Source organism: Rhinopithecus bieti, unplaced genomic scaffold (assembly GCF_001698545.2).
Source record: "Rhinopithecus bieti isolate Rb0 unplaced genomic scaffold, ASM169854v2 scaffold_9670, whole genome shotgun sequence".
NCBI classification, from domain to species: Eukaryota; Metazoa; Chordata; class Mammalia; order Primates; family Cercopithecidae; genus Rhinopithecus; species Rhinopithecus bieti.
The window spans coordinates 110,823-136,953 of NW_016806180.1; the positions used below are offsets into that span (position 1 = coordinate 110,823).

Sequence of the window (26,131 nt, forward strand, 5' to 3'; positions counted from 1 at the left end):
CATGCTGATAGATCACCCTCCACCCACACTGCACCTCCATCCTGATAGATCACCTTCCACCCACACTGCACCTCTATCCTGATAGATCAACCTCCACCCACACTGTACCTCCATGCTGATAGATCATACTCCACCCACACTGCACCTTCATCCTGATAGATCACCCTCACACACACAGTACCTCCATGCTGATAGATCACCCTCCACCCACACTGCACCTCCATCCTGATAGATCACCCTCACACACACTGCACCTCCATCCTGATAGATCACCCTCCACCCACACTGCACCTCCATCCTGATAGATCACCCAGCACCTCTATGCTGATGGATCACCCTCACACACACACATACTGTACCTCCAAGTGATAGATCACCCTCCACCCACACTGCACCTCCATGCTAATAAATCACACACACCCACACTGCACCTCCATCCTATTAGATCACCCTCCACCCACACTGCACCTCCATCCTATTAGATCACCCTCGCATACACTGCACCTCCACCCAGAACATACTTTCATGCTGAAAGAGTGCCATTCCTTATCTCACCTTTATCTTCCCTCTACTTTTTCTTGTTTCTTTACTATACTCATAGCTCCTTTGATCTATCAATATCTTGAGATTATTTTAGTTAGCTTGTAATTAATTTGTGGGTGTTTGTGAATGACTATTATTGCTGTCAAATAACAATTAAAATATACTGTAATATGTTTTCTTATAATGCCTCTTCTATAAAATAAAATTAATATATTTCATTTACTCTAGCAGGCATTTAAAGAAGTATTCTTTCTTTCTTTCTTTTTTTTTTTTTTTTGAGACGGAGTCTGTTGCCCAGGCTGGAGTGCATTGCTGTGATCTCCTCTCACTGCAGCCTCCGCCTCCTGGGTTCAAGTGATTCTCCTGCCTCAGCACCCCTGAGTAGCTGGGACTATAGGCATGTACCACCATGCCTGGCTAATTTTTCTTTTTTTTCAGTAGGGACAGGGTTTCGGCCAGGCTGGTCTTGAACTCCTGACCTCAGGTGATTCACCCACCTGGGCCTCCCAAAATGCTGGGATTACAGGTATGAGCCACTGCACCCTGCTTAAAGAAGTATTCTTGTCTTCTCCTTGAATTATATTGTTTATGAATGTTTATTTTATCCTCCAAACCTAGATTTTTTTTTTTTTTTTTTGAGACAATTTCGCTCTTGTTGCCCAGGCTGGAGTGCAATGGCGTGATCTCGGCTCACCACAACCTCCACCTCCCAGGTTCAAGCAATGATTCTCCTGCCTCAGCCTCCTGAGTAGCTGGGACTATAGGCACCCGCCGCCACACTCGGAGTAGATTCCCTGTCTGGAATCACCGGAAAGTCAAAACAAATCTTAATTTTGAACTTCCTTATAGAATTCTTTTCTTTTTTAAAAAAGTAAAATGATAGGTAAGTATTTTGCCATAGAAACCTAGGACAGAAAATTCCCCAGAGACAGAAAATTGTTTGGCAGGTTGATGCCTGAAAGTCCAGCCCTGTAAGTTCCACCTGTGGTTCCACCAGAAGTCGGCCTGGAGGCAGCCCCCGTCCTCAGGACCTTAGCTTTCTAGGGTACACATGGGACAAAATAACATAATAGATGATCCTACTTCACAGAGATGATGTGAAAACCAAAGACCTCAGGTTGGAAAAGATTTCAAGTGCCTGAGAAAGTGAGGACAATAAAAACACTAGTGATTGTTACTATAACAATTATAATACCATATGATTCTGCAAGTGCAATGCTGTAGCCCTGTGGGTGCCTACTAAATATTAATCAAATGAATTAATGCACAAATAAAAGATTCATGGTTTGAAAATAATTCAACAAATCACCTTAATGTTTCCAAGATTGAGAAGTATTACAAACATTTTAATGGCTTTTTATTTTATTTAACTAAAAAATATTTTATTTTTATCCTTAACTTTAACCCTAATGTTGTTGTTTTTTAAATATGTGTGCTTTCACACAATCTAGTTCACAAAATTTCTAAAATACTGTATGACGGGCCAGTCGCGGTGGCTCATGCCTGTGATCCCAGCACTTTGGGAGGCCAAGGCAGGAGGATTGCTTGAACCCGTGAGTTTAAGACCAGATTGAGCAAAGTGAGATTCTGTCTCTGTAAAATTACCCGGGCGTGGTAGTGTGCACCTGTGTTCCCAGCTACTCAGGAGGCTGAAGAATCCCTTGAGCCCAGGAGCTCGAGACTGCAGTGAACCACGATTGCACCACTGCAGTCCAATCTAGGTGACAGAGTGAGACCCTGTCTCAAAAACAAAACAAAACAAAAAAAACACAAAAAAGTGTATGAGGCTGTGTTGTGCATTTTCTGGCCTTAAAACGATTGACAGAGCTAATAATGGCAACTATTTTAAAAGCCTCATTTATGGTGCCTAACTCTGCATCTCAAGTATGTTAGCCTCTATTAATCAATTGCATGTTTCTGTTGATATCCAAGGAAAGCAACACTGGATTTTGTAATCAGGATGCTCTTGCCAGATGTCCTTGGACACATGTGGTCAACAGAGAAAGACTGAGCACTAGGAAGATGAGGAGAGCCTGAAACTGGAGAGTCAATGACAATATTGTGTAATTAGTGGTTTCCAAATTTATTGCACTTGGAAACTCTTATTTATCATGAGGAAAACTGTAATGCATTTTCACATGATGTCAGTTGAAATTGTACTTGAGAGGCTGTATCATGTACAGTGGTTCCCAAAATGTTGTCCTTGAAACAGCACTGTCAGCATCACCTGGGAACTTGTTAGAAATGCAAATATTCAGACTCTACCTCAGACCTACTGCATTAGAAATTCTAAGAGTGAGGTCCAGCAATCTGTGTTTTAATAAGCCCTCCAGGTGGTTCTAGTGCAGGCCAAAATTGGGGAAACACTGGTATAGTGGCTAATATGGTGCTACGGGTTGAATATTTCCTCCAAAACTGATGTGGAAACTTAATATCCAATATGTTAGTATCGAGAGGTGGGGTCTTTAAGAGGTGATTAGATCTCAAGGGCTCTGTCCTCATAAATGGATTAAGCCATTCATGGATTAATGGGTTAATGGATTAATGGATTATCATGGGAGGGTAACTGGTATCTTTAGAAGAGGAGAATGGGAAACCTGAGCTAGCACATTTGCACACCTTCAACATGTGATACCCTGCACTGCCTTGGGACCTTGTAAAGTCCCCACCAGGAAGAAGGCTCTCACCAGATGTGGCTCCTTGACCTTGGACTTCTCAGCCTCCAGAACTATAAGAAACTTGAATTTAAGCTCAATTTGAGGAAGAGAAAATTGAGTAAGATACGTGGACTGTGAAGATGCCTAAATTTAAATCCCAACTCCACCAACTCACCAACTGGGGTGACTGAAGCATGCCTCAGTTTCCTCACCTAAAAACTTTAATAGTATGGACAATACGGTTGTGATTAATTCACATTAAACAGTGCCTGCCACATGATAAATATCCAATAAATATAGGTCACTATGAATCTTTCAGTATTAGAACAATGCTTGCAAGCCTACTGGTTTGAAAATAGTTTTTGCTATCCCTGTATCTTGGGATCTGCTCTGGGAATCCTCAAGGTGAGTGTCACAGCAGAGTACATTGAGTTGCCAAGAAAGTGGCAGGACTGTCTAGACTGTCGGGCAAGATTAGCATGTTGTAGGGCAGCCAGAAAAGCACAGCCAGTATTGGGACAAAGTTGGTGTTGCAGCTGGGCTCTCCGGGAGCAGATGCTGAAGTGGAGTTACAGGTGCAAGACGTTTATTAGAGACCAACACCTGTGAAGAGAAGGGGGCGGAAGCAGGAGTGAATAGAGGAAGATGTTGAACTGTGATACAGACCCAGTGAATCTTTGGCTGATTTGGTGGGAAGCTCTGGATCTATGATTGCTCACCAGAATGTGCCCTGGTTGGCCAAATAGTCCCGCTGGAAGGTCATGGACCTTGGACCAGGTGGCCTCTGTGACACAGGCAGATCCTGAAGAAGCTGGCAGCAGAGCAGCACGTTCTTCCTTTAAGGAGGATCAGGGCAGCCCACTCCCTGCTTACCACAGTCAGTAGCAGGAGATTCAAAGTAAAGGGAGAGACAAATTGAGAACTAGATAGGCAATTCATTAAACTGTAGATCTCATTGAAGCACTTCACTCTGCTTTTTAGCCACTATAGCATACACAGACCATTATAGTTCTGGGTGCTACACTTAAGGGAGTTGATATTCTAAAACCATGACATTTGCCTTATTTTATACCTAGGACTCTTGAGACACATGAGATGTTGCATTGTTAAAGTGAGTTTCTATGGCAGTGGTTCTCAACAATGGGGCACGCACACTTACAGAAGAGCATTTCAGAAGGTGAGGGGCACCTGTGCTGTTTGCTCAGGTGATCCTAATATGCCTGCCAAAGAATACCACTCACTAAGGGAATTCCAGGTGTAAAGGAACTTAAAACTATACCATATAAGTGGAGGGAATTCTAATATTTAGCCTGCAAAAGAAAAGAAACTGGATTTCGGATGAAATATATATGTTAGTGAGACTTCTCAGAATTAAGTAATATATGGATGCTTTATAAAAGAGGAACAGTCAAGGCTGGTGTTGCCTGAGATTAATTGCATCATAATATTGGCAAAATACATAAAACATAAAGCCAAGCATACATTTGCAAAGCAAAAATAAAATATTTATTAATTAAATACAAAAAAGCCAATAAAAATGCATAGCATTAATTTAACATGGTGGCTGATTCTGCTTTGATGGAACTAAATAACCCCACAGTATGAATATGGTACTGATGCTATAAAGCTATTGTTTTTAGAGTTGGCATGCCACCATATGCCATGAGATCACTTAATTTTGCCACCACTTCCTTCTATTCAAACTACTACTTAAATTATAGGCTAGTATATAGTTAAATCATTTAATTATATAGCGTGAGGCAATGCCATCTGGCATTTATTCAGCTCAAATGCATCACTTCTGAATTAAGCCTGCTCTGTTCTCTTCTCCTTTCCCCAAGTATAAGACATCGATTCTTTTCTCACAAACATCCCTTTTTTTCGGTAGCCATTCTTTCCCAACTCCTGTGTGCCAATGAGCAGCAAAGCATAGTACCTTAGCCTCCAAAAGAGTCCCCATGTGACCTAGAATTGCCGAACAGAACACTTGTTCCCTCTGGTCGTGTAAATGGGCAAGTGACTCCAGCAGGTGCGATTAGATCCCTTCCCTGGTACTATATACTTGGCTACTGAAAGAATGTAGCTCTTTCTTTCCTCTAAGGTTGTTTCACATGAGTGTTATAAACCCTGTGCTCTAATGTGGCCATCCCCACCACACCTCACCCTCAACCCACTCCCACCTCCGGAGGAGGAAGCCTGTTAGTGTGATCCACACACAGCAAGTAACTGAGAGATGAACCATCTCAGTGACATCAACTGGGTCTCAAGGTGAGTGCCACCCTTGGCCTGCGAAGACAGGGGAGCCAATAAATATTCTCATTTAGCTTCAGCTGGTGAGCATAGACAAGTCCAAGTAGCCTTGTAAGCTCATTTTCTACCCATTTTCAGTAGCTTCACAAGAGCTAGCTTTGCAGGCCTGCGTGAGCTCAACAGAAGAACTGACTGACACTGGCTGCTGTGCCCCAGAGGCTGTCTCTTTCCAGAAATGCCAAATTATTGAGGAAGGAGCTTCCACCGTTACAGCACCACATAGATGTCTCCTATCAAAATGTAGCACACTGCCGGGGCGGTGGCTCATAGCTGTAATCCCAACACTTTGGGAAGCCGAGACGGGCGGATCACCTGAGGTCGGGAGCTCTAGACCAGCTGGATCAGCATGGAGAAACCCTGTCTCTACTAAAAATAAAAAATAAAAAAAATTAGCTGGCCATTGTGGTGCATGTCTGCAATGCCAGCTACTCGGGAGGGTGAGGCAGGAGAATCGCTTGAACCTGGGAGGCGGAGGTTGCAGTGAGCCGAGATTGGACCATTGCACTCCAGCCTGGGCAACAAGAGCGAAACTCCGTCTCAAAAAAAAATGTCGCGCATTATAGATGTGGAGTCCCTGCATGGTGCGGGCGTTCTCCCACTGCCTGGCCCTGGCACATCTCTCATCGGGTTAAAGAAAGTCTGGGAGACTGTGTGTACTCTGCTACTTCTGGCTTGAAAAGTTTTTCCTCAATTAACCATATTTGATCTTTGCAGGACACAGGGCTTGTGGTGTAGACACGTGTCCCTGTCTCTTTTGCAAAGCAGCTAGTTTGGATTCGGTTTTTATGATCGGCAACGGAGTCCTGACAAATTTAGCCCACAGTAATAAGGCCAGCCCTATTCAGCACCACTGCAGTCACAGACCCAAATGCAAAGCCAAGCACTGAAAACTGAATGGTAGCACTTGTGGTTAACAGGACCATTCAGACTGTCCAGATATGCATACCACACAGGTATAGGTCAGATTACCATGCTTTGAAAGTGCATGCACATGCGGGCCCATGCAGATGCCCACACAATCCTTCAAGAGAACTCGGAGCCCTACCACTGTAAATGTGAGCCCGGTTTGAGAAACGCTTGAGCTAAGTGACTAAGAACATGCTGTGCCTGGAGTTCTGATGATAATCCTTTCGTGTTCATCCCAATGACAAAATCACGACTTTCCATGAAGCTATACCTTGTAGCTTTTCTATTTTTGTTAACTCTTTCTGAAGTATAAAACCTCCAGTTTTAGTTAATAACTTAGTTAAGGAGAATTCTGGTCGTATCAAACTAGACATTCCTCAGAAATTCAGTTTATGAAGTTGTAAAGTTATTTGCAACTGTGAGGATATTTGGATTGAGAAAAATATGACCTCTGTTTTTTTTTTTTTCTTCAAGAGCAAGAGGACACACTTATGTTCCTAAAGAAATCTCTTTGTGTTATAATTTCAGAATTTTTAAAGATGGCTCAGGAAGTATATGGTGGTAGGGGTGGAGGAGCTTTCCAAGAATACACCACAGGTTTAAGTCAGGGTTATGCTAGACTGGCAGAAAATTAATAATTTGGAGCTTTTCCTCAGATATAACCTTAAAGTCAATTTGGGGGATTCTAAGTTAGCACAAGTGTGCCTTTAATATTAGCCTTAAATCTAAAGTTCAGTTATTTGTGGTTATAAGATATTTCAAAGTAGAGACTTTACAAGAGTGAAAACTATGAACCCAGTTCACCTTGGCCCAGTTCTAACTTGGGTATATATTTGATAGGAAGCAGGATAATGTAGCAGCAATAAATACAGCTTGGGGCTAGAAGACCATAATTCTAGTTCTGTTCTGCCCCTCATATGGCCATGGATGAGTTAGTTAACTCTAAGTAGGTGATTTCAAAGTGGGGGCATGCATGTGTTTGAGATGACCCACTGGGGTAAGGAAGTGGAATACCAGAATTTCTAGTTATGCCTATTTTCATTAAATCATTTAAAAAATTTGAGCACGTGGGCCGGGCGAGGTGGCTCACGCCTGTAATCCCAGCACTTTGGGAGGCTGAGGCGGTCAGGAGATCGAGACCATCCTGACTAACACAGTGAAACCCCATCTCCACTAAAAAATACAAAAAAATTAGCCGGGCGTGGTGGCAGACTCCTGTAGTCCCAGCTACTTGGGAGGCTGAGGCAGGAGAATGGCATGAACCCGGGAGGTGGAGCTTGCAGTGAGCGGAGATCGCACCACCGCACTCCAGCCTCGGTGACAGAGTGAGACTCCATCTCAAAAAAAAAAAAAAAAAAAATTGAGCATGTGTTGTTTTACAAGGTACATTAAACTTTAATAAATAGTACATAATTACAATTCATAAACAGATGTACACACATTTTTATTAAGATTATAAATGAAAACATATTTAGGGACTATAGTCCTACACTTTGGTTTCTTTATAAATTAAAGATGTTGTACTGGGGTTCTATGTTTAAAAAATACACACACACACACATATACATTTATGTATATTATATTTATAGGTTCTATTTATATATTCTACTCCTTTAATCAGCAAGAGCATTCTCTGGCCTCCCTAAGGGTTCCATGGTTATAATAAAATAATGTACTCCATAATTGAGTTTACTTTATGATTTACCCCCAACAAGGTTCTCTCCAGTAAAAGGCGATTCAGTTGCTGATTTTGTAGCTTAGAAACTGGGTAACTTTGAGATGAAGCTGTCAACACTGAAATTGTAAAAAAATGAATGAAACATCGTTACATTTGATCTGTGTTTGCTCACCTGAGAGGCTAGAACCCTGTGCTTCTTTCCATGTGTCTGACCTTTAAGGATTTAAGTAGTTTGAAAAAGTGGTTTACAAATTATAAAAGTTGCTGTCTTGGGGTTTTAGCTAAGTCTAGGCTTAAGAGAATATGTTCACTCTTTTGTAATATTTATCAATTCTGGCTTATGACTGAATTCTATGACTTCCTGTGCTTAGAAGACTTTAAAACTTGATGGAAAACCCTAATGGTCCAGGTTTGTATCTCCACCTGATAAGAGAGGCCTTATACAATAGACTACTTAGAAACAATAAAATTCACTTAGCCAAACGCCCAATAAACTCCAGATGGGGTGAAGGTTTCAGTGAAGCCATAAAATTACTAGTCTTTGGCTATGTAAAATGATTTTCAAACTCAAAAAAAAAAAAAAAATACTCTGACAAATCCAATAGGAAAATAGGCAAAACACAAATAATTCTCAAAAATGTACTAGTAAGTAGTATGTATAGGAAATATGAGCAACTTCAACCTTTTTAGTCATTAAAGAAATAAGTTAAAATGAGGTGCTGTGTTTGTCTATGTAAGTGGCTAATTAAAAAGTAAAACTTGGCTGGGAGCGGTGGCTCACTCCTGTAACACCAGCACTTTGGGAGGCCGAGGCAGGTGGATTATGAGGTCAGGAGTTCAAGACCAGCCTGGCCAAGATGGTGAAACCCCGTCTCTACTAAAAATACAAAAAAATTAGCCGGGCATGGTGACAGGCGCCTGTAATCCCAGCTACTCAGGAGGCTGAGGCAGAGAATTGCTTGAACCTGGGAGGTGGAGGTTGCTGTGAGCTGAGATCGTACCACTGCACACCAGCCTGGGCGACAGAGCAAGACTCCATCTCAAAATAAATAAATAATACTTTAAATTAACCAATTATACAAGCTGATAAAGAAAGGAAGTGAAAGCTGCCTACAACGACTATATTTCAGGCAAAAGAATCTCTGCTATATTGTTAATGTTCCCCAGCGACAGCTTAGCCACACCTATCAAAACTTTTATGAATACATCTTTGATTCAGCTATTTTACCTGTTAAGATTTCATCTAAACAAAAACATCATCACGTGCTCGAAAATTTATCTACAAGTATGTTTATGCCAACACTTTGAATAAAATCAGTTGTCATTCATTCTGTGCTTACCATGTGCCAAGTGTTATGCTAAAGTTGTAATATACATTATCTCATTTCAGCCTTATAAAAACCTCTGGGCACAGTGGCTCGCGCCTGTAATACCAGCACTTTGGGAGGCCGAGGCGGGCAAATCACCTGAGGTCAGGAGTTCGAGACCAGCCTGGCCAACACGGTGAAACCCCATCTCTACTAAAAATACAAAAATTAGCCAGATGTGGTGGTGGGCGCCTGTAATCCCAGCTACTTAGGAGGCTGAGACAGGAGAATCACTTCAACCCGGGAGGTGGAGGTTGCAGTGAGCTGAGATCACGCCACTGCACTCCAGCATGGGGGACAAGAGTGAAATTCTGTCTCAAAACAAAAAAAAACAAAGAAGACTACTCAGGCTTAGCCATTAGGTGAGTTACTCACAAATACACAATTAGTAAGTTACAGATCCAAGCCATCTATCCACAGAACCTGACATATCAGCAAAAAGAAAAGGAAAAAGCAACCACATAAACAAGAAGTTTTAAAGTCAGTTATAGCATACAGATTATTGTGAAAGTATTTACTAGTGGTAATGCAAAAAATAATTAAGAACATTGGGAAAAATGTTTCTAATGTTTTTACTAAGTGAAAAAAGATGATGCAAAATAATACGTACTTTGTTATCTTAGTATTGATAAAATACAGAATAAAATGTTGATAGAATCTGGCTTTAGATGTGGCTATATAGGATCGTTACAGATACTTCTCTATCCTTTACATTTTCTGCAATTATATGTATTACTGTTACTAAAAATAAAATAAATGAATTAGTGAATAAAATGAAAGAATCATGTATGTCCACAGCCTTGCTCCTGACATATGTTCTGAAGTGGCATGTACATATTTTACATATGAATGTAAATATGTAGAACCCTGAAGTCCAATATATTCATCCATCTTTTCTCCATATTTTCCTGTACCTCTTTTATTAATATTCAAACATGTATACATTTTAAAAATCTATTATAAATATTTTATCATTTAAGAAGAAACATATAAACACATTAAAATTCAAAATTCAACAGAAGGGTGCAAAATAAGAAATAAACTGCCCCTTCAATCTCACTCCAGAACACCCATCCCAAAAGGCCACCATTCCTGACCCTTTCTGCTTTCGGTTCTCTGGTGATTTTACCTCCAAAGCTCAGAGAATATGCTCATGTGTCTCTTAAACAATTTGCCACCTTCAGACAGCTGATAATTTTTTTGATTCTCCAGTGTGATGGATAAGGAAAATAGCTGATACAAAGTATTGTATTGTTTGTAGTCTTAGTTTTCATAAAATATACAACCAAAATGTTAATAAGACCTGTCTCTGCCTGAGGGATTATAGGGAGTTTTTATGGTTTTCTTTGTTTATTTCTCTATATTTCAAGTTTTCTACAATCATCCAGTCCAGACAGTTTTATAGGTAGATTTCCAATTTAAAAAACTATAGTTGGTAATGAAATTGTGAATGTCTTCTTCCGAACTTTATAAGCTGAATTGTGAAAAAAATATATATCTATCTGGAGACAAAACTGCTACAAGTCAAATTAGCAATAGACAAACACAATTCTTGTAGGAGAATTCAACATATCAATGACATCAAGTAGACTTTTTAAAGAAAAATGCTGATCACTTTGACATACTATTATGACATTGATTAGACATGTTTGGGTAAGAGCCAACATATTTAACAACAGATGAGCACAGAAGCCAGTCCAATTAGCATGATGCCCACTTTAAACAACCAGGACATACTCACCAGATGGGTCAGTCTGAGTTCTGGCTTGAGTCTGGTCATAGGGCTAGAAATGGTGAAAGGAGGTGGAGATACTGCTTAGGGGGATCCTCACCCCTCTCTGGGGAGGCCATTATGGGTTCTCCAGGTCAGGGGAGACTCACCTCCTCAAAGAGGGGATGGAAAGCTGCTCCAATTCATAAAGAGGACTTGGCCTCATTAAGAATTTCAGGAAGTGTAGAGACTAGAGTGAAGTAATCAGAATAAATACCATTTAAATGCCATGTTGTAAAAACTCAAAGCTAGTGCAAAAAGATCCATAATGAACAAAATATCAACATTTTAAATAAAGACATGAAACCACAGGCCAAGTTTACTTACAGAGGACATGATGTAAGAATCCTAAATAAGATACTATGGACTTCTATTGGGGGTAGGATGGGATGGAAGTGTAGTTTTGAGGCTTTCTCCCATCCTTTTTTACCCTTACCTCTTAAAAGAACTGTAGATTCCTGAGGAAAGGCTAAGGGGTTGAATCCTAGGCAGTCTTATCTCCCTCAGTCTCCCATTCCTATAGAAACCAATGTCAAGGACTCCTGTGGTCTGTGATGTAGGCACCACAATCACACTCAGCCAGGTGACCAGACCCTGCTGCACGCAAGGAGTGATCTCCTACCCTGAGCTGGGCCATTCCAGAAGCCTTAACTAGAATGAACAGAATTTGTCCCGTACTGAGGACTAAAGGTGAAAATGCAGGTGACATTAACTAACCAAATGTCAGGAAGTATGGCTATAAGGAACAGACTTTATTGGGGAATGTCCACACCAAAGATCAATAAGAGAAGGCACAAGATCTTCCCTTCTGTCATCATTCCTCAGTGAGGTGTGCAGGGTCCAGAGGGCTAAATGACCGAGATGCTGTGACCAGGGGAAGACTTCCTCTCCCCATCAACTACACTATCTTTTTATAGTGTAGGCATGAGAGTGGTTGTATGTGGAGAATATGTTTACTACCAGAGTTAGACACTAAGCTGTCTGAGTTTTGAAGCTAGGTCTTCAGGGAGTGGTCAACTGCAGGCACCTTGTGGTTTCAAGTTATGAGGAAAGACAGTACCCAGACCTTGAGTTTGAATTCTGGCCACAGTCCATCCCAGGATGGAAGAGATGTCTTCAGCTCTGACTGGTTCACAGCCTGACAATCTGGGATTTCAATCATCATTCACTGGATAGTCTTGCTGGTTTCTAGTAATCAGCTTTCTTTCCCAAAATCATCTTATTTGCATTTGCCTGTTTATCTTTTCTGATAAGACTGCTGTGGTCTGAATGTTTGTGCCCCACCTCCAAGTTCTGCAAAATTCCTGTGTTGAAACAAGGTAGTGGTGCTAGAAGACAGGGCTTCTGGGAGATGATGAAGTCATGAGGGGCCCACTTTCATGAATGGGATCCAGGCCTTCGTGAAAGAGGCCCAGAGAGTTGCCTTGTCCTTTCTACCACGTGAGATTAAAGTGAGAAGATCATCATGTATGAGGAGGAAGTGGCCTTCTCCAGACACTCAATCTGCCAGTGCCTTGATCTTGGACTTTCAGCCTCTAGAACTATAAGAAGTAAATTCTAGGGATTTTTGTTTTGGTTTGGTTTGGTTTGGTTTTGAGATGGAGTTTCATTCTTGTCGCCCAGGCTGGAGTGCAGTGGTGTGATCTCGGCTCACTGCAACCTCCGCCTCCCGGGTTCAAGCGATTATCCTGCCTCAGTCTCTCAAGTAGTTGGGAACACAGGCACCCACCACCATGCCTGGCTAATTTTTTGTACTTTTAGTAGAGACAGGATTTTGCCCTGTTGGGCAGGCTGGTCTTGAACTCCTGACCTCAGGTGATCTGCCCACCTCAGCCTCCCAAACTGCTGAGATTACTGGCGTGAGCCACCGTACCCCGCCTTGTCCTGGTTTTGTAGAGATGGGATCTCACTGTATTGCCCAGGCTGGTCTCAATCTCCTGGCCTCAAGCAGTCCTCCCACATCAGCCTCTGAAAGTGTTGCGATTAAAGGTGTGAACCACTACACCAGACCTGTTCTTTATAAACTACCCAGTCCAAGGTATTTTGTTATAACAACCTGAATGGACTAAGACAGACTTTAAACAACATAGCTTTATACCTGGAAAATGCTGAGTATTGTCTAAAAATATTGATATCTTTATATTATTATAATTCTAATAATAATGTCTTATTTCTGTCAGGTTTTATTGCATTGACTAGAAATTCCAGAACAATGTTAAAGAATAATGGTAAAAAAGAGTATCATTGTTTTGTTTCCAATTTAAACTGGAATGCTCCAGCTTTTACTTTTGTTTTTATTTATTATTATTATTATTTTAAATGGAGTCTTACTCTGTCGCTCAGGCTGAGTGCAGTGGTGCAATCTCAGCTCACTGCAAACTCCGCCTCCCAGGTTCAAGCAATTCTCTTGCCTCAGCCTCCTGAGTAGCTGGGATTACAGGCGTGTGCCACCACCCGGCTAATTTTTGTATTTTTTAGTGGAGATGGGGTTTCACCATGTTGACCAGGCTGGACTCAAACTCCTGACCTCAGGTGATCCACCAGCTTCGGCCTCCCAAAGTGCTGAGATTATAGGCATGAGCCACCGCACCCAGCCTTATTGTGTTTTTTAGCAGTTTAATGTGAGACTAGCTATTGTTCTTAAATATTCTTTATGTCTAGGGACTATCTATTAGTTGATTAAAGAATTTTCTTTAAATCCCAGCACTTTGGGAGGCTGAGATGGGTGGATCACGAGGTCAGGAGATCGAGACCATCCTGGCTAACCCGGTGAAACTCTGTCTTTACTAAAAAATACAAAAAAACTAGCCGGGTGAGGTGGCGGGCGCCTGTAGTCCCAGCTACTCAGGAGGCTGAGGCAGGAGAATGGCATAAACCCGGGGGGCGGAGCTTGCAGTGAGCTGAGATCCGGCCACTGCACTCCAGCCTGGGCAGCAGAGCGAGACTCCGTCTCAAAAAAAAAAAAAAAAAAGAATTTTCTTTAAATTAAAAGGAAGTTTAAAATTGTTTGGCTTTTGCAACATCTATTAAATTGATGATATGTTATGTGATTTTCTGTTGATATAAGAGTGGAGAAGCAAGAAGAGTGCATGTGAATATACAGGGAGCATGCATATGTAAAGCAGATATTATGCTTGTGCTATAACCAGGTAGGGTAGGGAAGGCAGAGTCCCTTTTAGATCACAGCCCCACTCACTGTGTGCCAACAGTGCCCTGCACTGGAACACCTCTCTGTGGAATGATGAGAGAACAGGGAACCATGTGCTTTCTCTGCTAATCCTTGATTTATATGGTTTCTCCATAAAATGCTTTCTTTAAATTTTACAACATGTGGCAACTGCCCTGACTCACCTTGCCACAGCAATAAAAAGAGATTTGCCCAACTTTATGCTACAATTATTAAAGCGATGTAGAACCGGTGCTACAAGAGACTGATGAGTGATTCAGAATATAAAATTCTGAAACAGATCCTAAAATAGATAACTGATATATAGAGTATGATGATGATAGCATTGTAGTCATCAGGAAAAGGAGGCATTGTTTTATAAATGGTGCTGAGAAGTGAGAATAAATGAATTATTTGGGAAAATGATATTGAAATATTTTATCATCCATTCATTCAATGTAATAAGAACAGCTAGATCAATGAATTCAACAAGAAATTTGAAAATCATAAAAAAGGAATAAATATAATGTCTATATAGGAAAGAAGTTTTTTGTTTGTTTGTTTGATTTTTGAGACGAAGTCTGGCTTTGTCACCCAGGCTGGAGTGCAGTGGCGCGACCTCGGCTCACTGCAACCTCTGCTCACTGCAACCTCTGCCACCCGGGATCAAGCCATTCTCCTGCCTCAGCCTCCCGAGTAGCTGGGTGCTTGCCACCATGCTTGCCGCCATGCCTGGCTAATTTTTGTATTTTTAGTGAAGACAGGGTTTCACCATGTTGGCCAGGCTACTCTCAAACTCCTGACCTCAGGTGATCCACCTGCCTCAGCCTCCTAAAGTGCTGGGATTACAGGCGTGAGCCACCATGCCTGGCCAGAAATAGTTTTTTAAGCTAATGCAAAGGAAGATGTCACACAAAAAAGCATAATGAAATTGACTACATAAAGATATTTGCCTCAAATACAGCAAAGAATTCCCACAAATCAATAAAAAGTGCTAATATTCCAATGAATAAATGGACAAAAGACATTTATTAATAATACAAAAAATAAGCTGCTGTAGCAAAAAAAAACTTTTAAAAAATATCGTAGGTTAAAGAACACAGAAGTTTCTATCTCTTTCATCTAACTGTCCCAGGGAGTGCCCCAGGACGGCAGGGCAACTCCTTCCCTCACAGGCAGAAACCTGGATGACTTCTAGATTGTTGCTTCTCCCTACCATAAGGCATTTTCCCCATCTGCATGGTTGAAGATGGGCTGTGGATAAATCTGCCTAGCCAGTTGGAAGAAAATAGACAGTTCCTCTTCATGTGAGATGAAAGTTGCACACATTGTTTTGTTGAGAATTTGGTGACGTAAGCACACTCATCAAGGGAGACTGGGAAATGTGTTGCATCCTGTAGCCACGTGTCTGGCTTTGCTGTTCCCATAAAAGGGGAGAACAGCCATCTCTGCCACTCACTTAAAGGAAATATACATTGTCAATAAACTTGGGGAAAATGGAAAGCCTCATTAGTAACCAAAGAAACATGGGGCTGCTTGCAGTGGCTCATTCCTGAAATCCTAGTACTTTGGGAGGTCAAGGTGGGAGGACTGCTCGAGCCTAGGAGTTCAAGACCAGCCTGGGCAACACAGAAAGAGCTTGTTTTCAGAAAAAATTTAAAGAGTTAGCCGGGTATGGTTTTGTGTGTCTTTAGTCCCAGCTACTTGGGAGGCTGAGGTGGGAGGATTGCATGATTCCAGGAGTTCGAGGCTGCAGTAAGCTGTGATTGTACTACTGCACACCAGCCTGGGTGACAGAGGGAGACCCCACGTAAAAAAAAACACACACACACAAATAAATTTTAAAAAAACATGAATTAAAGTGAACATAAGACTTTCCATCCATCAAATAAGCAAAGATTCTTTAAGATCAGAATGCACTACGCTGATGAGGGGGCGATGTGGCACTCAGAGGTTGCCTATGGGGGATGCAGATGTAAATTCGTATAGACTTCCTTGAAAGCAATTTGGCAATAAAGCCAAGACCCTTTAAATATTCGTATCTTGGAGTAATAGGCAAACATCTCCACATAAGTGGGTGATACTGAAAATTCAAGACCAGAACACAATATATATGGGAATTATATTAATAAATGCTTTTATTGAAGGTTTACTATGAAGCAGACTCATTGCTGAGTACCCTACATGTATTACCTAATTTAATCCTAGACCTGGGCTTCTGAGATACTGTATTATCCCATTTGACAGATGTGGATATAGCCTCAGACAGGTCAAGTCACTTGCATAAGATCACAAAGCCAAGAGGTAGTTGCATTGTGATTCAATACCAGGTCTTCCTGACATCAGAGCTCTAGTTGTTTATAAAGATAACATTTTAAATTACGAGGGAAACTTACGGTTTTTAATACACAGTATTAGGAAAACTGGGCTTTCCATTTAGAACAAAATCATCTCTTCGACCTATGATTTATAATCATTTTCAGGTTATGAACCATTTAAAGAATCTGATGAGAGATACTGATTCTCTTCACACATACTCTGTCTCTCTTTGCATATAGGCAAGTGAGTGTGTGTGTGTGTTTGTGAGTGTGTGTGTATGTGGGTAGTCTTCCATGCAGTTCTGATGGATTTTGGAGCCAAAAAGCTATGAACTTGAAAATAACCCCTACAAGATAGGCTATATTCATGTCAACATAAATTTATGGTGGATTAAAACTTTAAATCTAAAATTTAAATATAAATGTCATCTTTGTGTGAATATAGGTAATGTTTCTAAATCTCCAGCCTTTGTTTCTTAGTCTGGAAAAAAAATTGGGGGTAATGATATTTGGCACAAAGTTTTGTCATGATTAGACAATCATGACGGGCAGATCATGAGGTCAGGAGATCGAGACCATCCTGGCGAACACAGTGAAACCCCGTCTCTACTAAAAATACAAAAAATTAGCCGGGCGTGGTGGCAGGCGCCTGTAGTCCCAGCTACTCAGGAGGCTGAGGCAGGAGAATGGCGTGAACGTGGGAGGCGGAGCTTGCAGTGAGCCGAGATCGCACCACTGCACTCCAGCCTGGGTGACAGAGCGAGACTCCATCTCAAAAAAAAAAAAAAAAAAAAAAGAAGAAGAACATCATGAAGATTAAATGGGAAAATACACACACAGTATTTCACAGTGTCTGGTACATAAAAAAATACCCAGTGAAATTTAATCCTCTCTCTTTCTCTCTCTCTCTCTCTCTCATTCTCCCCATCTCTGTATATGGTTGACCCTTAAACAATGTGGAGGTTAAGGGTGCTGACCTCCTGCCCAGTGGCTAATTTGCCTGTAATTTTTGACTCTCCAAAAACTTAACTACTAATAGCCTACTGTTGACCAGAAGCCTTACAGATAACATAAGCTGTCAACTAATATATATTTTGTATGTTATATGTATTATACACTGCATTCTTACAATAAAGTAAGCTAGAAAAAGGAAAATGTGATTAAGAAAATAAGGAAGAGAAAACATTTACTTCCATTAAGTGTAAGTGGATCATCATCAAAGTCTTCATCCTGGATGTCTTCACATTGAGTAGGCTGAGGAGGAGGAGGCGGAAGAAGGAGTTGGTCTTGCTATCCAGGGGTGGCAGAAATGGAAGAAAATCTGTGTGTAAGTGAACCAGTGCAGTTAAAACCCTTCAAGGTCGACTGTATACACACACACACACATATATACACACACACATATATGTGTGTGCACATATATTACATACAGATTTTAAGTAGATATATGCATTTGTGAAAATAGTTTCATAAATTTGGAAGTGTTAATAATTTTCTCATCATGTCACCAAAACAGGCACCTGAGGGGAAAAGACAAATAGATTTAATTAATTTTAAATGTAAAATTTTTATTTCTTAAGAACTTACTACACCAATACATTCACTTTTTCATTCAACAAATATTTATTGAACATCGACTGTCTTCCAAGCACTGTTCTAGATACTGGGGACACCACTGTCAACCAAACAAACCCAAATCCCTGCTTGTGTGGAGCTGATACTTTGGTGGAGGGCTAAGACTCACCTGGAACTTACTGAAAATTCTCCTGCACCCACCTCGCAGGACGTGTGACAGGGGTGGGGCTGTCGGTTTGGCTGCCTGGGACTCAATCCCCTTACCGAAGGGTCAGCATACAGACAGGCAGGTGCAGGAACCGGGCAAGCGCTTTTGGGCTCTGGCGCCAAGGCAGCATCCAGGGGTGGGTGTCTGCGACTCCCAAAGCCCAAGTTGGTGCATGTTACAGTGCGCTCTTTTAGCCTTGCCGTCCCCGGGTGGCTTAAGGGTGAACCAGTTCAGTGGACCCTGTGCCTTTTTGCAAGGACAGGGGGCCAGTGTGACAGCTTTCTGTACCTTGAGCTCTTGTCCAAAGTCCCAGAAAAATCAGGTCACGCACGGACTTGAAGGATGAATGTGGGGGTTTTATTGACTGGTGGAGGTGGTTCTCAGTGGGATGGAATGGGAGCTGGACAGGGGATGGAGTGGGAAGATGATCTTCCCCTGGAGTTTGGCTGTCCAGCAGCCGATTCTCCAAGTGTCCCCAGCCAAACTCCTCTGGACGTTGCTTCTTTTCTCTCCTTCTCTGCTGTGCTGTTCTGGTGTTTGTCATGTTTGTCTCATCATCTCCTCATCTGCTTCTGGAGCCTGGGATTCAGGATTTATATGGGTACAGGATAGGGAGCATGGTGGGACAAAAGGCACTTTTTTGAGTGCAAAAACAGGAATGCCTGTTCCCACTTAGGGCAGCAGGCATCCAGGCTTGAGGGTAGGGCCTTTGCCAGGGAACCGCCCTCTTCTCCTCAGTATTTCCGTCTCCTGTCCATATCATTGCCATGAGCACAGCAGGGTTGCTCACTGTTTCACCTCTCGAAGGAGCATCTTACTGGTGAGGAAACTGGCGAGGTAACAGTACCCAGGGAAGGGGATGAAGGGCAAAGTGTTGTGTTTCATCTTTCGAGCCTACTGAGGAAGAAATCCTCAAGCACCAGAGCAAGGGCTTGAATGATGGGAAGGGTGGCAGAGAGAATTGTAAGCCAGGGGAGGGGACACAGTGGGAAACTGGCTAGAGATGCCAAACAGGGCACAAATGGGACAGGCAGAACCAATGAGAGGGTACAGAGCTGATTACCAGGTCCGAGCTCCATGTGCAGGAACAACCAAGTCCCCCTATGTTGGGGCCAGGTGCAAATCAATTGGCAAGGGCTATTTCCCACATATTATTTCGGGCAGCATGTTTTGGGGCAGTACTGCTGGGATGGAGAAAGGGCTCAGGTCAGGATGATGCCATCCACTCCTGGATAATAAACTTGGGTCTCAGAGAGTTTCATGTACTTTGGGGATGCGTAAACTACTTACTTGTTATGGGAATTATGTCTGCAGAAGATGAAAAAAACATTATGTGAGCCTTAATGAGTTTGGTTATATAGGAGTATGATTTCTATCTCATAAATAATAAACAATTCCCTCAATATGCTAATTCCAACATCTCTTTCAATTACTCATGTTAATCTTGCAAAGAAAATAATCAAGAAAATATGAAAATGCCATCTCCCTGTTGGAATGAAACATCTCCTAGATGAGACAGCATCTCTGCTCCAAGGTTTGGAAGCGTATTAGCTGTATCTGACTCATTGGTTCTTCTATGTAGACAATCCTGCTTTCAAAATCTAATCAATGTTAAAATGAAACCTGAGTTTAATTGAATAACACATGTCTGTTCTATAATATTTGTTGAATTTGAAGTGGAATAAAAGAACCAAGACTGAAACTAAGAAAAAAACTGAAAAATTATTTCCATCTCCAATAGTCACTTTTTTTTTTTTTTTTTTTTGAGATGGAGTTTCACTCTTGTCACCCAGGTTGGAGTGCAGTGGTTCTGTCTCGGCTCACTGCAACCTCTGCCTCCCAAGTTCAAGAGATTCTTCTGCCTCAGCCTCCAGAGTAGCTGGGATTACAGGCGCTGGCCCCCATGCCCGACTAATTCTTTGCATTATTAGTAGAGATGGGGTTTCATTGTGTTGGTCATGTTGGTCAGTCACATATCTTTATTGATATTTTTTGCTGTGATATCTTTTAAAAGAAAAACTACCAATGTGTATAGGGAGTGGGTAAACTTTTCTTGTCCTGTAGAAGGCGATTTAGACAGATGAATAGCAAATCAGTAGGTTCTATGTAACTTTGTTTCCCAAATATTCTACTAGATTTTCTTTTCTTCGTCCCTGATGCTCCTGCCTGAGACAAAGTCTAATTCCCACGTGCTGCTCTCAGGATCAGACTCCCTTCCTCCTTTCTAATCTAGGCCTCAGCCATTGGATTCACCGCGCTCACCCTGGGCTGTGGGCACACTGAATCCTTGTAGTTCCTTGAACAGGATTTGCTCTCCTATCCTGTACATCTTTGCATACACTGTTTTTTCCCCCTGAAATTTTCACCTACCTTCCCCTCCCTGCCTATCTCATAACACAGTTAGGAAGGTGCTAACTTTGGAGGTGGATGGTCTCTGTTCAAATCCCTGCTTTGGTACTTCCTAGGTATATAAGCTTAGGCAAGTTCATCTGTGTAGGCCTCATTTTTCTTATCTGGAAATGAGGATAGTAAGAGTATTTCATTTCACGAAGTTGCTATGAAAGTTAAATGAGACAATGCATGTGATTGGCATTATATATAATATGTTCTAAATACTCAATATTGCTTTAGCCATAATTATGGTTACAAGTATTACTACCATTTACTCCTAACAATTCTACTTATCATTTCCATGTGGCAATCCTGTTTGCTGTGGGTGCAGGGTCGGAGATCCATGAGGAAGGGTTGTTGGTAACAACAGTGATCAGTGCCACTGCCTAGTCCCTGTGGGTAGCTCAGGAAATCCTGGAGACGTGGGGATAATTTTGGTGCTGAGATAGCAGCGGATGACAGGCTTTTCTGTCTTTCACTGCATTTCTTTATAAGACCAAGCCAGAACGTTAGTTCCCATGCTCCTTGGGAGCAATGAACACCAAAGAAGCAGTGAATGTGTGGCACTGAGTGGAATATGTCTAGACTGAGAGTAAGGAGTTTGGGTCCTAGCTTTAAGTCTGCCATTAATCAGTTATCCTTGAACAAGTGACATCAATTCCCTGGGCCCAGATCTTATTTAAAAAACAAAACAAAACAAAAGAGGACTGCATTCTGTCATCTCTAAGTACCTTTCCAACTCTGGGATTCTGGGATTCTACACTGGGAAACTCACTCTGTATTTGCTGTTTGTAGGCTCATGAGGTATCACAGTGTGTGCCAAGTCAGGACCCTGCTCCATCTGGTACATGGAGAGGCCAGGCAGTGCCACAGTATCCAATATCATAACTAGAAATAGGCCTGGAAATTCTGAGGCATATGGTTTCCCTGATGTGTTTCTAAATCTTATTGCTATGTTTTCTTTCCAGTATTACTTACTATGTAAGATAGAAAAAGAATCTTTTTCAATGCACACAGTTAAATAAATAAGATCTTTTAAAATCATGCTAATGGCAGATCAATAGCATATTATTGCCTCATAGAAGTCGCTAAAGTCTAACAAAGAGTCTACATTGTGTTGTTTAAGATGCAATGGACCAAACAAATAACAACAAACAACCTATACTAACATTCCTGACAAGCCATTAAACTACGTTTCTTGATGCGTACAGAAGGTTTGGAAAGCATAAATGTGCTGTCTGAGATCCCGGATGTACGTCTTGGCTCTAATACAGATGAGCGAGAAGTCAAAAACAGAAACCACTTTGAAGAAACTCTGGGGCCCTAAGTGCAAGTCTCCTTGTAAGATGTCTTTATTAACGCAAAAAATCCTCCAAGGTGCCTCTCCTACAGTCGTGACAGATGCCTTTGAAAGTCTCCCCACAGTGGGAAGACTTCTGAAAATGTCTTCCTTCACTTTCTGGAGTTTACAAAAACTGTGCGAGTAGCCTCCACTGCATTTGTCAAGCAAGAAGTAATTGAAAACAGCAGGTAGTTGTGCCTTAGTCACTGAAAGAAGTCTGTTTGCCAATTGATGCATGGGGTGCTGACGCTGGGAGCTCCCATTAGAGCTCCTGGGTGGTATTTAGGTTCAGTAAATCCCCTGTGTGTCTGGGTAACTGGATTCCTAAATCTTAAGACTGTTTTCATCCACTAAGAAGAGAATTGGAGTAGAATGGAATCTACTAAAAAAAACTTGCATTGTTTCTAGATATTTGTTGAATGAAACATTGTATGATTTTGAAACGTCTTATGTAGCCATGCACATTGAAAAAAAATCCTCTTTCTGTGGTAGGTAGTGAGATTAAAAACAAAAGAAAAGAAAATATAGCAATAAGATTCAGAAACATGACCGGGAAACCATATGTCTCAGAATTTCTAGGCCAATCCTATTTCCAATCACGATATTATACTGTGGTCCCCAAATTCTTATAATATTCAAGAAATTCTAATAGCATCTAGACTGTATAATTTAGACTGCCTCTTATACACAAATATGATATACAAAATCCTTGTTCAACCTGATCTGTGATTCAGAAAATATAAAGTATCTTAACACTATAGTGTTAAGCGTAGGATAGTCTCCTAAAGGTGTTGGTCAGAAGAATTGAACCTTAACCTGGATGGATCTATTTAAAGATAGATCAAATGAGAGGCAAGAGGTGACTAAAGAAATTAAAATTTGATTCTTAGCAGAGAAGTTGAAAGTCTTTGCGATATACTTAATCTACAGTAGAAAATGTTAAGGTATGTAATAATTTCCACAAGAAATATTATTGACAGTGAAACCTGTAATATATATGACTTACTTGACTTTTGGTGAGAGTTGGCATACCACACCCAATAATGGGATTTGCGCAAATTCAATCACATGCTCTTGAGCTGTGTTTAAGTGCTCCCACGGTGAATGGAGAGAAGAGCACAAGCAAAGGCATGGAAGCTGGAAACATCCTGTGCCTTCTGAGAGCCTCAGGCGTGCTGGCTGGCATTGTCAGGGCATGGCAGGGACAAGGAGCATACAGTAGGAGCTGAGGTTGGAAGGGCTGGCAAAGTTCAGATAATGTAGAGACCTCTGCCCTTTGTGACCATCTGTGTACCATGAGGTGGTAGCTGAGGGATATATTCTCTGACTCTGAAACAGATATAGATGTGCTGGCTTCCAAATGCTGCTCACTTCAGCTTTACAGATATATTATATTGGTGGTGAGTCTCCATTCACATCTAAGTGTAGAAAAGGAATTATGGAATTGACCACCACAGAAAAAAAAATAAGGTAAGTGTTAGGAAGACATTCTTGGCTGGAGCAATGGCAAAATACAATTTTAAATAAGATTTTTTTTTTCTTTTAGAGAGTACAATTGTCCATCAAGAAGGAGGATGGAAAAAACAATTTTGTGGATGACTTTCTCACCCGGTGCTGTTGTGCTATTTTGAAGCAGAATAATTACAACGGGGAACAAAGTTCCCCTAACAAACGGCAGTTATTGAAGCATTGCCTTTTTTTCAGTGACTTCTTTTGTAGGGAAAGTACAGCCAGAATCAAACTCAAGAGGAAACGATCCTGAAAGATATGTGGACCCAGCATTCGTGGAGTTGAAGAACTGATAACATATCATGGGTTTCTGCCAGACTAGAGGGTTGTTGTTTGTTTGAGAGGGAGTCTCCCTCTGCCGCCCAGGCTGGAGTGCAGTGGCACGATCTCAGCCCACGGCAACCTCTGCCTCCCGGGTTCAAGCGATTCTCCTGCCTCAGCCTCCTGAGTAGCTGGGATTACAGATGCCCACCACCTTGCCTGGCTAATTTTTCTATTTCAGTAGAGATGGGGTTTCACCATGTTGGCCAGGCTGGTCTCAAACTCCTGGCCTCAGATAATCCACCCGCCTCAGCCTCCCAAAGTGCTGAGATTACAGGCGTGAGTCACGACGCCCGGCCTAGACTAGAGTTATTTAAGGAACAAATGCTCCTATGAACCTAGTCCAACAGGACGACCACATCTTATTCTGTCTGTGGGCCAGTGTTGTCAATATGGTACTAGAAATGCTTATGAGAGCACATTTCAGTCAATTCCTCATGTTAAACATAAACAGCGCTTTAGGCCAAGGTCGCTAACCTTCTCAAATGGGGTATGCGTTTTCCTAAAAATACAATATTCAAAGATGTAACTATCATTTCTGATTTTTTTCTTAAAACTAGCTTTCTTCTTTCAGATTTTAGAATAACTCTCTCCAACATCTCGTTTGTCCCAAAGCCTATTGCATAATTTTAATGACTTATGACTTTTATAAATTTTCCAAGACTTATGACTCAGAGGTGTGCCTGGGGATGGTGGTGCAGAGTTCTTACTTCCTCTGGGCCAGAAGCAAGTGCTCCCGGCAGATCTACCTTTACAAAGAAGCAGATGCCAAGACCTTGCCCCTCTTGCCCCTCGGGCTGTGCCTGATGGCTCAGTACCATCTGGCCACATTGCTGTGGAGGGAATTCTCTTGGTAACTGTTATTGCTGTCTGGTTATGCATTGGCACTTTACAACAGCACAGGGAGCTGAGCAAAGAACAAGCCATCTCAAAGCAACTAATTTCACTAAACCTCCTTGCAATACACGTATGAAACTTTTAGAGCTTTTGGAAGGAAGAATAGATTCAAACTTCATTACATGTGTCAGGAGAAAGCAAAAGTGATGTCAATATTGCAGAAAATGAGCTGTGATCAGTCTCTTGCCATAGGACCTGTGTTACCGATTGAAGAAATGAAAACCCTCTGCACCCAATAAGATGTGGGGTCTTTCCTTTCTATTCTCCTCTTGCTCCTCTGCCCAGATCCTCTGACATCTTGCCCAAGTTGACAAACACAAACAGGACTGGCCTTCCAGAGCCCTCCAAGTGGCCACCTCTTCCCACTTCTTCCTGAACTCTCCAAGTCAGAAGTCACTGCTCCTTCTCTTGAACTCCAGGGTCTCTCTGTCTAAACTTTCTATCTGGCTTTAGAATTAGCATTTGTAACTCCTTTTTTAGACAATTTGCTCATTGACGCTGTGGTCTGGACTGTGTTTGATTCATCTGTACTTTCTCAGTTCCCAGGTATTCAGTGAAATACTGGTGAAACAGTTCCCCAGGACTGTGACATTCTATTTGTGGGTGTCCTGTAAGTAAACTATTGGAGAAAAGCCAAAGGAAAAATACATGATCTCACACAAACAGGGTCCTCACCTGCCAAGAAGCCATTTTGTGTTCTCTTGTTAGAATAATTTATCTACGTTTAAGAGCAAGGATTTTCTTTTTTTTCTCTTGGGCAAAGTATGCACATGGCTGCTGCAGCAACAGCTCAAATAGACCCTGGCTTCCTGCTGAGGGCCAGAGGGGAAGACAGGGAGAGCATATCTGGAAGAATCACCCAGCTGGGTGCCCAGACGCAGCCACCTGCCTCCTGCTCCATGTTGAGGTGATGTGTCACCACACTGGAGAGGGCTGATTTTGGGTCACATTACATTGGAAACTCTAACCGGAAGAGCATGACATTTTAAAATATCAGTAGCACGTCCGGTAAATGATTAAACCTCCCAGACATGGAGTGTTTTTCTCCACGTCTACTCCAATACAGACTTATCTTCAGACCACCACATTAAGCAGTAAATAGAAAAGAACATGTCACGGGCAAGAAGATAGAATAAAACCTTACAAAGAGAAAGGGAGAGGGGAAAACGATA

General features: G+C 41.7%; 1 long non-coding RNA gene across 1 annotated transcript; it reads right to left on the reverse strand.

Annotated features, from left to right (window-relative positions):
• Positions 1–8,062: 8,062 nt before the first annotated feature.
• LOC108531515 (uncharacterized) lies at positions 8,063–18,063 on the reverse strand. The gene is made up of 4 exons (XR_001886182.1): positions 17,907–18,063; positions 11,343–11,422; positions 11,203–11,245; positions 8,063–8,210 (listed from the first exon to the last, which is right to left on the reverse strand). It is a non-coding gene; the product is annotated as an uncharacterized LOC108531515 (long non-coding RNA).
• Between the last annotated feature and the right edge of the window lie 8,068 nt (positions 18,064–26,131).